The sequence below is a fragment of the Cherax quadricarinatus genome, unplaced genomic scaffold, assembly GCF_038502225.1.
Source record: "Cherax quadricarinatus isolate ZL_2023a unplaced genomic scaffold, ASM3850222v1 Contig1492, whole genome shotgun sequence".
In the NCBI taxonomy this organism is placed as follows: domain Eukaryota; kingdom Metazoa; phylum Arthropoda; class Malacostraca; order Decapoda; family Parastacidae; genus Cherax; species Cherax quadricarinatus.
This window is the reverse complement of record NW_027196518.1, coordinates 55,622-69,872: the sequence shown is the minus strand read 5'-3', so window position 1 is coordinate 69,872 and position 14,251 is coordinate 55,622. Positions and strand designations below refer to the sequence as shown.

General features: G+C 42.0%; 1 protein-coding gene across 1 annotated transcript in view; it reads left to right on the top strand.

Annotated features, from left to right (window-relative positions):
- LOC128694681 (protein bric-a-brac 2) overlaps window positions 1-14,251 on the top strand; it is a gene marked incomplete at its 3' end in the record, with an annotated part of 57,487 nt that overhangs the window by 3,257 nt on the left and 39,979 nt on the right. The window lies entirely within an intron of this gene.

Below are 14,251 nucleotides of genomic sequence, written 5' to 3'. Positions count from 1 at the left end.
AAAGAAAATCCCCAAAAAGAAAATACTTCCATCATCATTCAACACTCGCCTCACTCACACATAATTACTCTTTTTGCAGAGGTGCTCAGAATACGTATAAATATACACGACATATCCCTCCAAACTGCCAATATCCCAAACCCCTCTTTTAAAGTGCAGGCATTGTACTTCCCATTTCCAGGATTCAAGTCCGGCTATATAAAAATAACCGGTTTCCCTGAATCCCTTCACTAAATATTACCCTGCTCACACTCCAACAGATCGTCAGGTCCCAAGTACCATTCGTCTCCATTCACTCCTATCGAACACGCTCATGCACGCCTGCTGGAAGTCCAAGCCCCTCGCCCACAAAACCTCCCTTACCCCTTCCTTCCAACCTTCTCAAGGACGACCCCTACCCTGCCTTCCTTCTCCTACAGATTTAAATGCTCTCCATGTCATTCTATTTTGATCCATTCTTTCTAAATGACCAAACCACCTCAACAACCCCTCTTCAGCCCTCTGACTAATACTTTTATTAACTCCACACCTTCTCCTAATTTCCACACTGCGAATTTTCTGCATAATATTTACACCACACATTGCCCTTAGACGTCTAAGGACGTCTCCACTGCCTCCAACCGCCTCCTCGCTGCTGCATTCACAATCCAAGCTTCACACCCATATAAGAGTGTTGGTACTACTATACTTTCATACAATCCCTTCTTTGCCTCCATAAATAACGTTTTTTGACTCCACATATACCTCAACGCACCACTCACCTTTTTTCCTTCATCAATTCTATGATTAACCTCATCCTTCATAAATCCATCCGCCAACACATCAACTCCCAAGTATCTGAAAACATTCACTTCCATACTCCTCCTCCCCAATTTTATATCCAATTTTTCTTTATCTAAATCATTTGATACCCTCATCACCTTACTCTTTTCGATGTTCACTTTCAACTTTCTACCTTTACACACACTCCCAAGCTCATCCACTAACCTTTGCAATTTTTCTTTAGAATCTCCCATATGCACAATATCATCAGCAAAAAGTAACTGTGTCAGTTCCCATTTTGTATTTGATTCCCCATAATTTAATCCCACCCCTCTCCCGAACACCCTAGCATTTACTTCTTTTACAACCCCATCTATAAATATATTAAACAACCATGGTGACATTACACATCCCTGTATAAGACCTACTTTTACTGGGATGTAGTCTCCCTCTCTTCTACACACCCTAACCTGAGCCTCACTGTCTTCATAAAAACTCTTTACAGCATTTAGTAACTTACCACCTATTCCATATACTTGCAACATCTGCCACATTGCTCCTCTATCCACTCTATCATATGCCTTTTCTAAATCCATAAATGCAATAAAAACTTCCCTACCTTTATCTAAATACTGTTCACATATATGCTTCAATGTAAACACTTGATCTACACATCCTCTACCCACTCTGAAACCTCCTTGCTCGTCCGCAATCTACACAAATAACCCGCACATAAAAGAGAGAAGCTTACGACGACGTTTCGGTCCGACTTGGACCATTTACAAAGTCACACTAACCAGAAGTGGAGCAGGACGGCTATATATAGGCAGGAAGAGGTGGTGGTAGTAGTAGTAGTAGTACAAGAATGGTATATAATACCGACAAGATGAAATTAAGACACATGCGCAACACCCGGGCATCTCTATCGTAGACGTTTCGCCATCCAGCCAGCCACTGGATGGCGAAACGTCCACAACAAAGACACCCAGACGCCGCACATGTGTCTTAATTTCATCAGTAGTAGTAGTAGTAGTAGTAGTAGAAGAGTAGTGGTAGTGGTAGAAGTGGGGCATAAGGAGGACGAGCCAGTCAAATACAAAGGAAGGGGAGCACTGCAAGGGAGCTAGGTGCCCACAGAGGGAGAGCAAGCGCACAGAGGTGCGTGAAAGGGGAAGTGGTGAAATAAATGAAGAAGGAACAGAAACACGAGACAGAAGAGAGAAAGACAACCCAGAGGAGAAAAAGGAAAGAGGAAAGGGGAAGAGGGAGAAGAAGAAAAAGAAAAAGAAAAAATGAGGAGTCAGGTTAAGTCACGGGTGTTCTGAAGTTTGGAGCATTTTACAATGTAGTGGGAGAGGAAGGCATCTACAGAGACGAAGCCAGGGCTAAGATTCATACAAGGAAAGTTGTGTATTAGAGAGGATTCAACTAGACGGCGACTGTTCGAGTTGGAAGTAGGGAAGACAGTTTTAGCAGAAGACCAGTCAATAGGATGGCTATGATCTCTGACGTGACAGAAAAGAGCATTGTTAGTGTCGGCAAGCCTAACACTATTTTTGTGCTCCCTAAGTCTGTCAGAAAGAGATCGACCAGTTTCTCCGAAGTATTGAAGAGGACAGGAGGAGCAAGAAATAGAGTAGACACCAGGAACATCTGTAGAGGGAGGAGAGGTATGAACGAGATTAGTGCGAAGAGTGTTAGTCTGGCGGAAGGTAAGCTTGATGTCTAAGGGACGGAGAGAATTGTTGAGATTAGAAAGACCGGAAATGTAGGGAAGGCAGAGGATAGAAGAGTTCCCAGGAGTAGAGAGTTTGGGAGAGAAGAAATTACGTTTAGCACGTGAGAGGGCAGAGTCTATGAAATGGGAAGGGTAGCCAAGACGGGAAAACGAATTATGAAGAGTGGAAATTTCTGCTGGAAGGAACTGAGGATCACAGATGCGGAGGGCACGGAGAAAGAGGGAGATAAGAACACTTTTCTTGAGGCATGTACATTCACTCCGCTATGTGGATGACATCTTTGCTCTGTGGCCTCATGACTCCAGTCTCTTCCAACCTTTTCTTGAAGCTCTTAATAATCTTGCCCCTTCCATTAAGTTCAAAGCTGAATGGGAATCTAATTCCTTGCTTCCTTTCCTTAATGTCCATGTCCACCGCTCAGATACAGGTTTTTCCTTTTCCGTTTACCGAAAACCTATGCACAGTGGCATGTACATTCACTACTTTTCCTATCATGCTTCCCCTGTCAAGAAAAGTGTTCTTATCTCCCTCTTTCTCCGTGCCCTCCGCATCTGTGATCCTCAGTTCCTTCCAGCAGAAATTTCCACTCTTCATAATTCGTTTTCCCGTCTTGGCTACCCTTCCCATTTCATAGACTCTGCCCTCTCACGTGCTAAACGCAATTTCTTCTCTCCCAAACTCTCTACTCCTGGGAACTCTTCTATCCTCTGCCTTCCCTACATTTCCGGTCTTTCTAATCTCAACAATTCTCTCCGTCCCTTAGACATCAAGCTTACCTTCCGCCAGACTAACACTCTTCGCACTAATCTCGTTCATACCTCTCCTCCCTCTACAGATGTTCCTGGTGTCTACTCTATTTCTTGCTCCTCCTGTCCTCTTCAATACTTCGGAGAAACTGGTCGATCTCTTTCTGACAGACTTAGGGAGCACAAAAATAGTGTTAGGCTTGCCGACACTAACAATGCTCTTTTCTGTCACGTCAGAGATCATAGCCATCCTATTGACTGGTCTTCTGCTAAAACTGTCTTCCCTACTTCCAACTCGAACAGTCGCCGTCTAGTTGAATCCTCTCTAATACACAACTTTCCTTGTATGAATCTTAGCCCTGGCTTCGTCTCTGTAGATGCCTTCCTCTCCCACTACATTGTAAAATGCTCCAAACTTCAGAACACCCGTGACTTAACCTGACTCCTCATTTTTTCTTTTTCTTTTTCTTCTTCTCCCTCTTCCCCTTTCCTCTTTCCTTTTTCTCCTCTGGGTTGTCTTTCTCTCTTCTGTCTCGTGTTTCTGTTCCTTCTTCATTTATTTCACCACTTCCCCTTTCACGCACCTCTGTGCGCTTGCTCTCCCTCTGTGGGCACCTAGCTCCCTTGCAGTGCTCCCCTTCCTTTGTATTTGACTGGCTCGTCCTCCTTATTCCCCACTTCTACCACTACCACTACTACTACTACTACTACTACTACTACTACTACTACTACTGATGAAATTAAGACACATGTGCGGCGTCTGGGTGTCTTTGTTGTGGACGTTTCGCCATCCAGTGGCTGGCTGGATGGCGAAACGTCTACGATAGAGATGCCCGGGTGTTGCGCATGTGTCTTAATTTCATCTTGTCGGTATTATATACCATTCTTGTACTACTACTACTACTACTACCACCACCTCTTCCTGCCTATATATAGCCGTCCTGCTCCACTTCTGGTTAGTGTGACTTTGTAAATGGTCCAAGTCGGACCGAAACGTCGTCGTAAGCTTCTCTCTTTTATGTGCGGGTTATTTGTGTATCGTTCCAGTCACGGTATTGTGCCTTTTTTGCTGTCTACCAACCTACTACCTTCACTAAATATTACCCTGCTTACACTCCAACAGCTTGTCAGGTCCCAAATACCATTCATCTTCATTCACTCCTATCTAACACGCTCACGCACGCTTGCTGGAAGTCCAAGCCCCTCGCCCACAAAACCTCCTTAATAAATAATAAATCATAATACACTACAGAATGTAAAGAAATAATAAACTGTTTATATAAAGTGTATATGTACTTACACACTTGGAGCAGAGATGGTGGGGGAGGTTGAGTGTAGGGGAGGTTGAGGGTGGGAGATTCGCAGTGTGGCATATGGTTGTGAGGCAGATAGACAGACTGAAGCAAAATAAGTCGCCGGGTCCTGATGAGGTTTTTTCAAGGGTTCTTAAGGAATGCAAAATGGAACTCTGTGAACCATTAACTAATATTTTTAATTTATCTCTTCAAACAGGTGTAGTGTCTGTTATGTGGAAGATGGCTAATGTAACTCCTATTTTTAAAACAGGGGACAAGTCGTTACCGTCAAATTACCGCCCAATAAGCCTGACCTCAATTGTAGGCAAATTACTAGAGTCAATTATAGCTGAGATTATAAGAAGCCATCTCGATAAGCATAGCTTGATTAATGATACTCAGCATGGATTCACAAGAGGCCGGTCTTGTCTAACTAATTTATTAACTTTCTTCAGTAAAGCTTTTGAGGCTGTTGACCACAATAAAGAATTTGATATTATTTACTTAGATTTTAGTAAGGCTTTTGATAGAGTTCCGCACCATAGACTGTTAAAGAAAGTGGCAGCTCATGGCATTGGGGGAAAAGTGCTCTCGTGGATCGAGTCATGGCTCACTGACAGGAAGCAGAGAGTGTCCATAAATGGGGTTAAATCCGAGTGGGGATCTGTAACAAGTGGCGTTCCACAGGGATCAGTCTTGGGCCCGTTGTTGTTTATAATATATATCAATGATCTTGATGAGGGAATTACTAGTGATATGAGCAAATTCGCCGATGACACAAAGATAGGTAGGATAATTGATTCAAACGTAGATGTTAGGGAACTTCAGGAGGATTTAAACAAACTCTATTCTTGGTCAGAAAAGTGGCAGATGCAGTTCAATGTAGATAAATGCAAGGTTCTGAAGCTTGGGAGTGCCCATAACCCTAGTACTTATAAATTAAATGATGTAGAACTTAGCCATACAGATTGCGAAAAGGACTTGGGGGTTATGGTGAGCAGCAACCTTAAACCAAGACAGAAATGCCTAAGCGTACGTAATAAGGCAAATAGATTACTGGGATTTATATCAAGAAGTGTAAGCAACAGAATTCCAGAGGTCATTCTGCAGCTTTATACATCATTAGTAAGGCCTCACCTAGATTATGCAGCTCAATTCTGGTCTCCGTATTACAAAATGGACATAAATTCGTTAGAAAACATTCAGCGTAGGATGACTAAATTAATACATAGCATCAGAAATCTTCCTTATGAAGAAAGATTGAAGACTCTTAAGTTACATTCACTTGTTAGACGAAGAATGAGGGGAGACCTGATCGAAGTGTATAAGTGGAAGATAGGTATTAATAAAGGGGATATTAATAAGGTCTTGAGGATGTCTCTCCAAGAGAGAACGCACAGTAATGGATTTAAATTAGATAAGTTTAGATTTAGAAAGGACATAGGAAAGTATTGGTTTGGAAATAGGGTAGTTGATGAGTGGAACAGTCTACCTAGTTGGGTTATTGAGGCTGGGACTTTGGGTAGTTTCAAATCTAGGTTGGATAAGTATATGAGTGGGAGGGGTTGGATTTGAGTGGGACTTTCACATCAGAGCTTATTTCTTGGGTGGCATTGAAAATTGGGTTGGGCAAATGTTTTGTTAGTGGGACGAATTGTAAAGGACCTGCCTAGTATGGGCCAGCAGGCCTCCTGCAGTGTTCCTCCTTTCTTATGTTCTTATGTTAGTGGCCCTGTAAATCTCCAACAACAACATTGTTTTGTTTCATTGCTGAACTTAATTCATACATTTTGTTTTATCACTTAACTGATACAATTTGTTTTGTTAAATCACTGAACATAACTGATACAATTTGTTTTTAACTTTTCACTTCTTTTACTTGTTCTTACTTTTCACTGATTTTTGTTTTTTTCTTCACTCTTTCCTCACTTTCCTCTGCAGGGCGTTTCAATAAAAACCTGTCCAAGGAGGTTTGTTTCAGCCTCCCTTTTAGAATGTTTTGGAAGTGAGTTAGGTAAGTGTCATTAAATAGGTCTGATGCACGACTAGTTGCAACTTTCTCTGGGTGTTTCGTTGCAATAAACTCTCAAAGTCTCTCCCAGATTCCCAACATTTCCTTTATCTCGCTGCAGCAAATCAGCGTAAATGCCTCGTGCCTTCTCGCAGATGATACCCTCAGTCACGGTATCTCCTGTGACCTGCTTCTCTCTCAACCACGTCAGCAGCAGCTTCTCCATCTTTTCATGGACAGAGGTCTGCAGTTTAGACATTATTGTAACACCCTTGGCTGGCGCTATAGCCTTTATCGACTCCTGCTGCTTTAGTATTGTACATATGGTAGATGTACTTCACTGGTATTGTCTGGCTAAATCCACAACTTGTGCACCTTGCTTATGTTTATTTATGGTTTCATGCTTTAATTCCATGGAAACCGTCTTTTTCTTTTCAACACGGTCCTTTGCACTTATTTTCTTTGGACCAGTGGTTAGAAAAGTGAAATTTGGCCAAATGACTGTCAAAAATGTAAGCAAAGCAGGAGAGAACTGCTCCTACAGCGATGTAAACACGTGTACTGCTTACCGGATGTTTTGGAATCAGGTGCGCCAACTAGCGGCAGAATTTTTAATTATTATTACCTACATATTATGTACATAATATGTACGTAATTGTAGTAATTATTATAATTAGAATTATTGATAATTTAGGGAACTGAAGCACTATCATTATTATAATTATTATTTGTCTTATTATTATTATTAGAATTAGATGGGACAAAAGGAAAATGGCAACAAGAAGTAAGAGAGAGGTGAAAGTGTGTAAACTAAGGGAGGAAGAAGTTTGAGTGAGATGCAAGCAACTATTGGCAGAAAGGTGGGCTAGTGCAAGTATAAGTAGTGAGGGGGTTGAAGAGGGTTGGAATAGTTTTAAAAATGCAGTATTAGAATGTGGGGCAGCAGTTTGTGGTTATAAGGGGTTGGTTGCAAGGGAAAAGAGGAGTGATTGGTGGAAGGATGAAGTAAAGGGTGTGATAAAAGAGAAAAAGGTAGCTTATGAGAGATTTCTACAAAGCAGAAGTGTTATAAGAAGAGCAGAGTATATGGAGAGTAAAAGGTGAAGAGAGTGGTGAGAGTGTAAAAGGAGAGGAGATAGAGTGGGAGAGGCACTGTCAAGAAATTCTGATGAAAATAAGAAAAAATTTTGGAGTGAGATAAACAAGTTAAGAAAGCCTAGGGAATGAATGGATTTGTCAGTTAAAAACAGAGTAGGGGAGTTAGTAGATGGGGAGATGAAGGTATTGGGTAGATGGCGGGACTATTTTGAGGAACTTTTAAATGTCGATGAAGAAAGGGAGGCGGTAATTTCATGCACTGGCCAGGGAGGTATACCATCTTTTAGGAGTGAAGAACAGCAGGATGTGAGTATAGGGGAGGTGCGTGAGGCATTACGTACAATGAAAGGGGGTAAAGCAGCTGGAACTGACGGGATCATGACAGAAATGTTAAAAGCAGGGGGGGATGTAGTGTTGGAGTGGTTGGTATTTTTGTTGAACCCTTTCAGCGTTTCCGACATACTAGTATGGCTTATGCACCAGGGTTATTGACGTACTAGTACGCCTGAATTCTAGTGCCTTCATATCTAGCAAGAGAAAGCTGGTAGGCCTACACATGAAAGAGTGGGTCTTTGTGGTCTGCGCAGTATAAAAAAAAAATCCTGCAGCACACAGTGCGTAATAAGAAAAAAAAACTGACCGTGTTTTTGGTTTAAAAGAGTGACTTTGCACTGTATTTTCGTATGGTATTTATTGTTAGGTAAGACACATATGCAACAGTTAGGTATCTTTATTTCGAAACGTTTTGCCTACACAGTAGGCGGCTTCAGTCGAATACAGAAAAGTTGATAGAAGCAGAAGATACTTGAAGATGATGTAATCAGTCCATCACCCTTGAAGTTTTGAGGTGGTCAGTCCCTCAGTCTGGAGAAGAGTATTGTTCCATAGTCTGAAACAATATGGAATTGAATTGACAGGATGGAGCCTTATATAACGCCAGGAGGTGAGATGTAGGCCACTAGTAGAGGTAAGAATGTTGTCGTTGGAAGGTCAGGTCCCTCTCAAATCCAGCCATTCTCACTAGTAGAAGTTGACAAAGTTGATTTCAGGTTTGTACCAAGATACCCTTGTGTTGCAGTGTCTGACAGAGTGAACATTCAAATGGTATAAAATACCGACAGGTTGTTACGTAAGACACACATGCAACAGTGTTGCATGTGTGTCTTACCTAACAACCTGTCGGTATTTTATACCATTTGAATGGTATTTATTGTTGTATTCTAGTTTTCCTGGTCTCATTTTATAGAATGGAAGACATATTACAGAAATTGTGATGATTTTGATTTGTTTCACAATGAAAAGTACCTTGAAATTGAGCTCAAAGTAGCAGAAATGTTCGATTTTTGCCAAAGTTCAAAAGTAAAAAATCATGTCGTGCGTCCAATACACGTTAACTGGTGAGTCTAATATTCTTTGACAAGTGCGCTGATATTATTTACACCATTTCTACACTAATGCAGTAGTCTGCATAACAGTAAATCTTCTATTTTTTGTGAGAATAAAAATTCAAAGTGGAAAGCAAAAGAAATGCAAGAGGGGCCTAGGGACATGACTAATGAACAGAGGAAATGTTATTTTAGTGTCAGGAATGTCTGTCTTGTTTATTCTGGACCCTATTTGGAAATTGGCATCTTTTGAAATTTGTCAGATTGCCAAAATTGCAAATTTCTGACCACTTTATTGGGTAGTTGAAATCGGTAAATGGGTGGTTTCTTGTACTCATTCGATTGAAAAAATGGAGTTCTAGCGAAATAGTTATGATTTTTGTCGACTAGTACACTGCATTGGGCCGAAGATAGGGCTCAAAGTGGGCAAAATCGCCGATGCGTCTACATCGTCGAGACCACTAACTTCGCGAGAGCATAATTCCGTAAGTTTTCCATCAAATTTCATACTTTTGGTGTCATTATGATCAGGAAAAGGTTCTCTATCTTTCCATAAGAAAAAATAATTTTTTTTTTCCGAAAAATTTTTGACCCTGAGAGCAAGTTTAGGAGAGGGCCTCTCAACCCTGAAAGGGTTAATAAATGTATGAAAGAGGGGAAGCTACCTAATGATTGGCAGAGAGCATGTATAATTCCTTTATATAAAAGGAAGGGGGACAAAAGAGACTGTAAAAATTATAGAGGAATAAGTTACTGAGTATACCAGGAAAAGTGTACGGTAGGGTTATTATTGAAAGAATTAGAGACAAGACAGAATGTAGGATTGTGGATGAGCAAGGAAGTTTTAAAGTGGGTAGGGGATGTGTAGATCAAGTGTTTACATTGAAGCATATATGTGAACAGTATTTAGATTATGGTAGGGAAGTTTTCATTGCATTTATGGATTTAGAAAAGGCATATGATAGTGGATAGGGGAGCAATGTGGCAGATGTTGCAAGTATATGGAATAGGTGGTAAGTTAATAAATGCTTTAGAGTTTTTTTATGAGGATAGTGAGGCTCAGGTTAGGGTGTGTAGAAGAGAGGGAGACTACTTCCTGGTAAAAGTAGGTCTTATACAGGGATGTGTAATGTCACCATGGTTGTTTAACATATTTATAGATGGGGTTGTAAAAGAGGTAAATGCTAGGGTGTTGGGGAGAGGGGTGGGATTAAATTATAGGGATTCAAATACAAAATGGGAATTGACAGTTACTTTTTGCTGATGATACTGTGCATATGGGATATTCTAAAGAAAAGTTGCAAAGGTTAGTGGACGAGTTTGGGAGTGTGTGTAAAGGTAGAAAGTTGAAAGTGAACATAGAAAAGAGTAAGGTGATGAGCGTATCAAATGATTTAGATAAAGAAAAATTGGATATCAAATTGGAAAGGAGGGGTATGGAAGAAGTGAATGTTTTCAAATATTTGGGAGTTGACGTGTCAGCGGATGGATTTATGAAGGATGAGGTTAACCATAGAATTGATGAAGGAAAAAAGGTTAGTGGTGCATTGAGGTATATGTTTACCTGGAGTTTACCTGGAGAGAGTTTCGGGGGTCAACGCCCCCGCGGCCCGGTCTGTGACCAGGCCTCCTGGTGGATCAGCGCCTGATGGCTCTGAGTATTCCTGTTCTCTGCCATAGGGTTACGGCTGTATAGCTTCCTAAAAGAGTTGATGCGGTGGTTCTGCTCCCGCACTTCATTGTTGTAGAACCACCAGTCTTTTTTGTGAGTGCGTCCTGCGGACTTCTTTGGAATTGCGCGCACTGCTGCCTGGATGAGAACAGTGATTAGCTCCTGTTAAGCCATATCACAGTCTTCAGATAGAGAGTATGTGGACCACCAGTCATGAAGATAACATAAGAACATAACATAAGAATGTAGGAACCCTGCAGAAGGCCTACTGGCCCATACGAGGCAGGTCCTTATCAACACCTTCCAGTTGGCCCTCTTTACGTCCCATCTAGGAGACAGCACAACTGTGGGAGGCCTGTTGATGTTGAAGGTGGTGATCACTGCAAAGTGGTCACTGACAAGGTGAGGATGAGTTTCCCATGTGGCTCCTGCTGCGAGTTGTCTTGACCCGAAGGTAAGGTCGAGGCAGCCACCCAACAGATGTGTGGGGTCTCCATTGTTTAGCAACTTTACCTCTGGAATATCGTGTAGGAGCATTGCTATGTGTCTGCCAGCAGCATTGGTTCCTGAGTGAAAGTGCAACATTGGGTGATGTGCGTTGAAATCTCCACCCACAATAATACACTCAGTGCGTGCTAGCGCGAGGAGCTCTGCAATGTCGAGGGTGTGTCTTGGGTTCTTGTAGATGTTATAGATGGTAATGGGCGCCCCAGGTATGTGTGCAAGGATGGCCTGTGCCTCGACATCCTCCCCACAGTCCACAGGGTTGGCTATAACCTCGTGAGGTATTGTATTGGATACAAATACAGGTGTGCCTCTGCAGTGAACGCCCGGGTCCATGTGCCGAAAATACCCAGTAAAACCAGGTAGTCTTGGGCACATAATCGGGACAGTCAGAGTTTCTTGTAGCAAGACGATGTCAACCCGATCCCGAATTACTGCCTCCAGCAAGAGGTGCTGTTTGCCCCTCAGGCCCTGAATGTTCCATTGTAGGACCTTGAGGGTGGGATTTGGTACCGAGGTTATTCCATCGCTGTTGCTTCCTGAGCTGGAGACTGAGTCCTGCCCGGCTACCCAACCTGGTATACAGCAACAGACCACGGTGCATACAATAAAGAAATCCAACCCTGGAAACATAAACACATATGCAGTTTAATGTGATCCTTTATTGACAATGTTTCACCCACACAGTGGGCTTTTTCAAGTCACACACAGATCTACCTGGGGTGGAAGGTACGGGAGTATTTATAGTCATGTTCAGAATGTTGAGGTCAGGTGGAGAATGCCGCATCTGATGATCTACCGGGTGGGGTTATAGAGTCTTGGGTAGCCAAGCTACCCAAGACTCCTCATAACTCCTAAACGCTTCAACTTTCAAGCTCTCCAAGACAAGCTCAACCAGGTCGAACCTTCAATCCAGTTCACACTTCAAGAAGAAGTCGACAACACTCTTCCTTTCCTTGATGTTCTGCTCTGCAAAGCTGACCACGAACTTTGTTTTAAAGTCTATCGAAAACCCACCAACCAAAACGATCTTCTCCACTTCTACTCTCACCATGACACCAAAACTAAACGTGGTGTAATTATAGGCTTCTTCCTGCGTGCACTCAGAATCTGCAGCAATGAGTTTCTTGAAGAAGAATGCACGATAATTGAACAAGTATTTTCTAAACTCCACTATCCTCGTCACTTCATCAGAGACTGCAGACAACGGGCATTAAACATCTTCAACACACCCAGAGAAGACACTGCCGAGAAGAGATACATAGTCCTCCCCACCAACTCCATTGCCAAACACGTTTCCAACATCTTTTCCAATACCTCATTCCAAGTATCTACCTCCACAACCACGACCATCAAGGACATTACCAGTGATAGACAGGACAAGCTTTCACCCTCTGCAGGGGTATACATAATCCCTTGTAATGACTGCAACAAATTATACGTGGGCGAAACATCAAGGGACCTCCAAACACGTATTTCAGAACACCAGTACGCAAGCAGGTCTGACGACACAAGGAATGCCGGTGTACAACACCGTAATTCACACAACCACTTGATAAACTACAGAAACTTGAGACTTATCGCCACAGAAGACAACACTCAATTCCGAAGAATCCTGGAATCATCACTTATTTCTATATCCGACAACTTCAACCAGAATAGTGGCTTCTATAACATAGCTGAACCACTTGCCAAGAAACTTCTTCATCGCTATCCCACATAACACAGGAATGGAAGAACACTGTAGAAGGTCTGCTCACAAACTTATCCAATCTCCTTTCCAAGCTACCCAAGATTTTAGACTCTATAACTCCACTCGGTACATCATCAGATGCAGCATTCTCCACCTGACCTCAGCATTCTGAACCTGACTATAAATACTCGCGTCCCTTCCACCCCAGGTAGATCTGTTTGTGACTTGAAAAAGCCCACTGTGTGGGCGAAACGTAGTCAATAAAGGATCACATTATACTGCATATGTGTTTATATTTCCATTGTGTCGGTATTTTATACCATTTATTTCCACTTTCCTATGTCCTTTCTAAATCTAAACTTATCTAATTTAAATCCATTACTGCGGGTTCTCTCTTGGAGAGATATCCTCAAGACCTTATTAATATCCCCTTTATTAATACCTATCTTCCACTTATACACTTCGATCAGGTCTCCCCTCATTCTTCGTCTAACAAGTGAATGTAACTTAAGAGTCTTCAATCTTTCTTCATAAGGAAGATTTCTAATGCTATGTATTAATTTAGTCATCCTACGCTGAATGTTTTCTAACGAATTTATGTCCATTCTGTAATATGGGGACCAGAATTGAGCTGCATAATCTAGGTGAGGCCTTACTAATGATGTATAAAGCTGCAGTATGACCTCTGGACTTCTGATGCTTACACTTCTTGATATAAATCCCAGTAATCTATTTGCTTTATTATGTACGCTTAGGCATTGCTGTCTTGGTTTAAGGTTGCTGCTCACCATAACCCCCAAGTCCTTTTCGCAATCTGTATGGCTAAGTTCTACATCATTTAACTTATAAGTGCTAGGGTTATGGACACCCGAGCTTCAGAACCTTGCATTTATCTACATTGAACTGCATCTGCCACTTTTCTGACCAAGAATATAGTTTGTTTAAATCCTCCTGAAGTTCCCTAACATCTACGTTTGAATCAATTATCCTACCTATCTTTGTGTCATCGGCGAATTTGCACATATCACTAGTAATTCCCTCATTAAGGTCATTGATATACAGTGGACCCCCGCATAACGATGGCATCACATAGCGATTTTTCCGCATACCGATTACTTTTATCGCAAAATTTTTGCCGCGCATACCGATTAAAAACCCGCATACCGATTTTCGTCCGAGACGCGTCCAATGTGCCCTCAGCCAGCCTCACATGTGCCGCTCCGTCCCATTGTTTACCAGCCAGCCTCCGCGGTAACATCCAAGCATACACTCGGAATATTTCGTATTATTACAGTATTTTCGGTGCTGTTTCTGGAAAATAAGTGACCATGGGCCCCAAGAAAGCT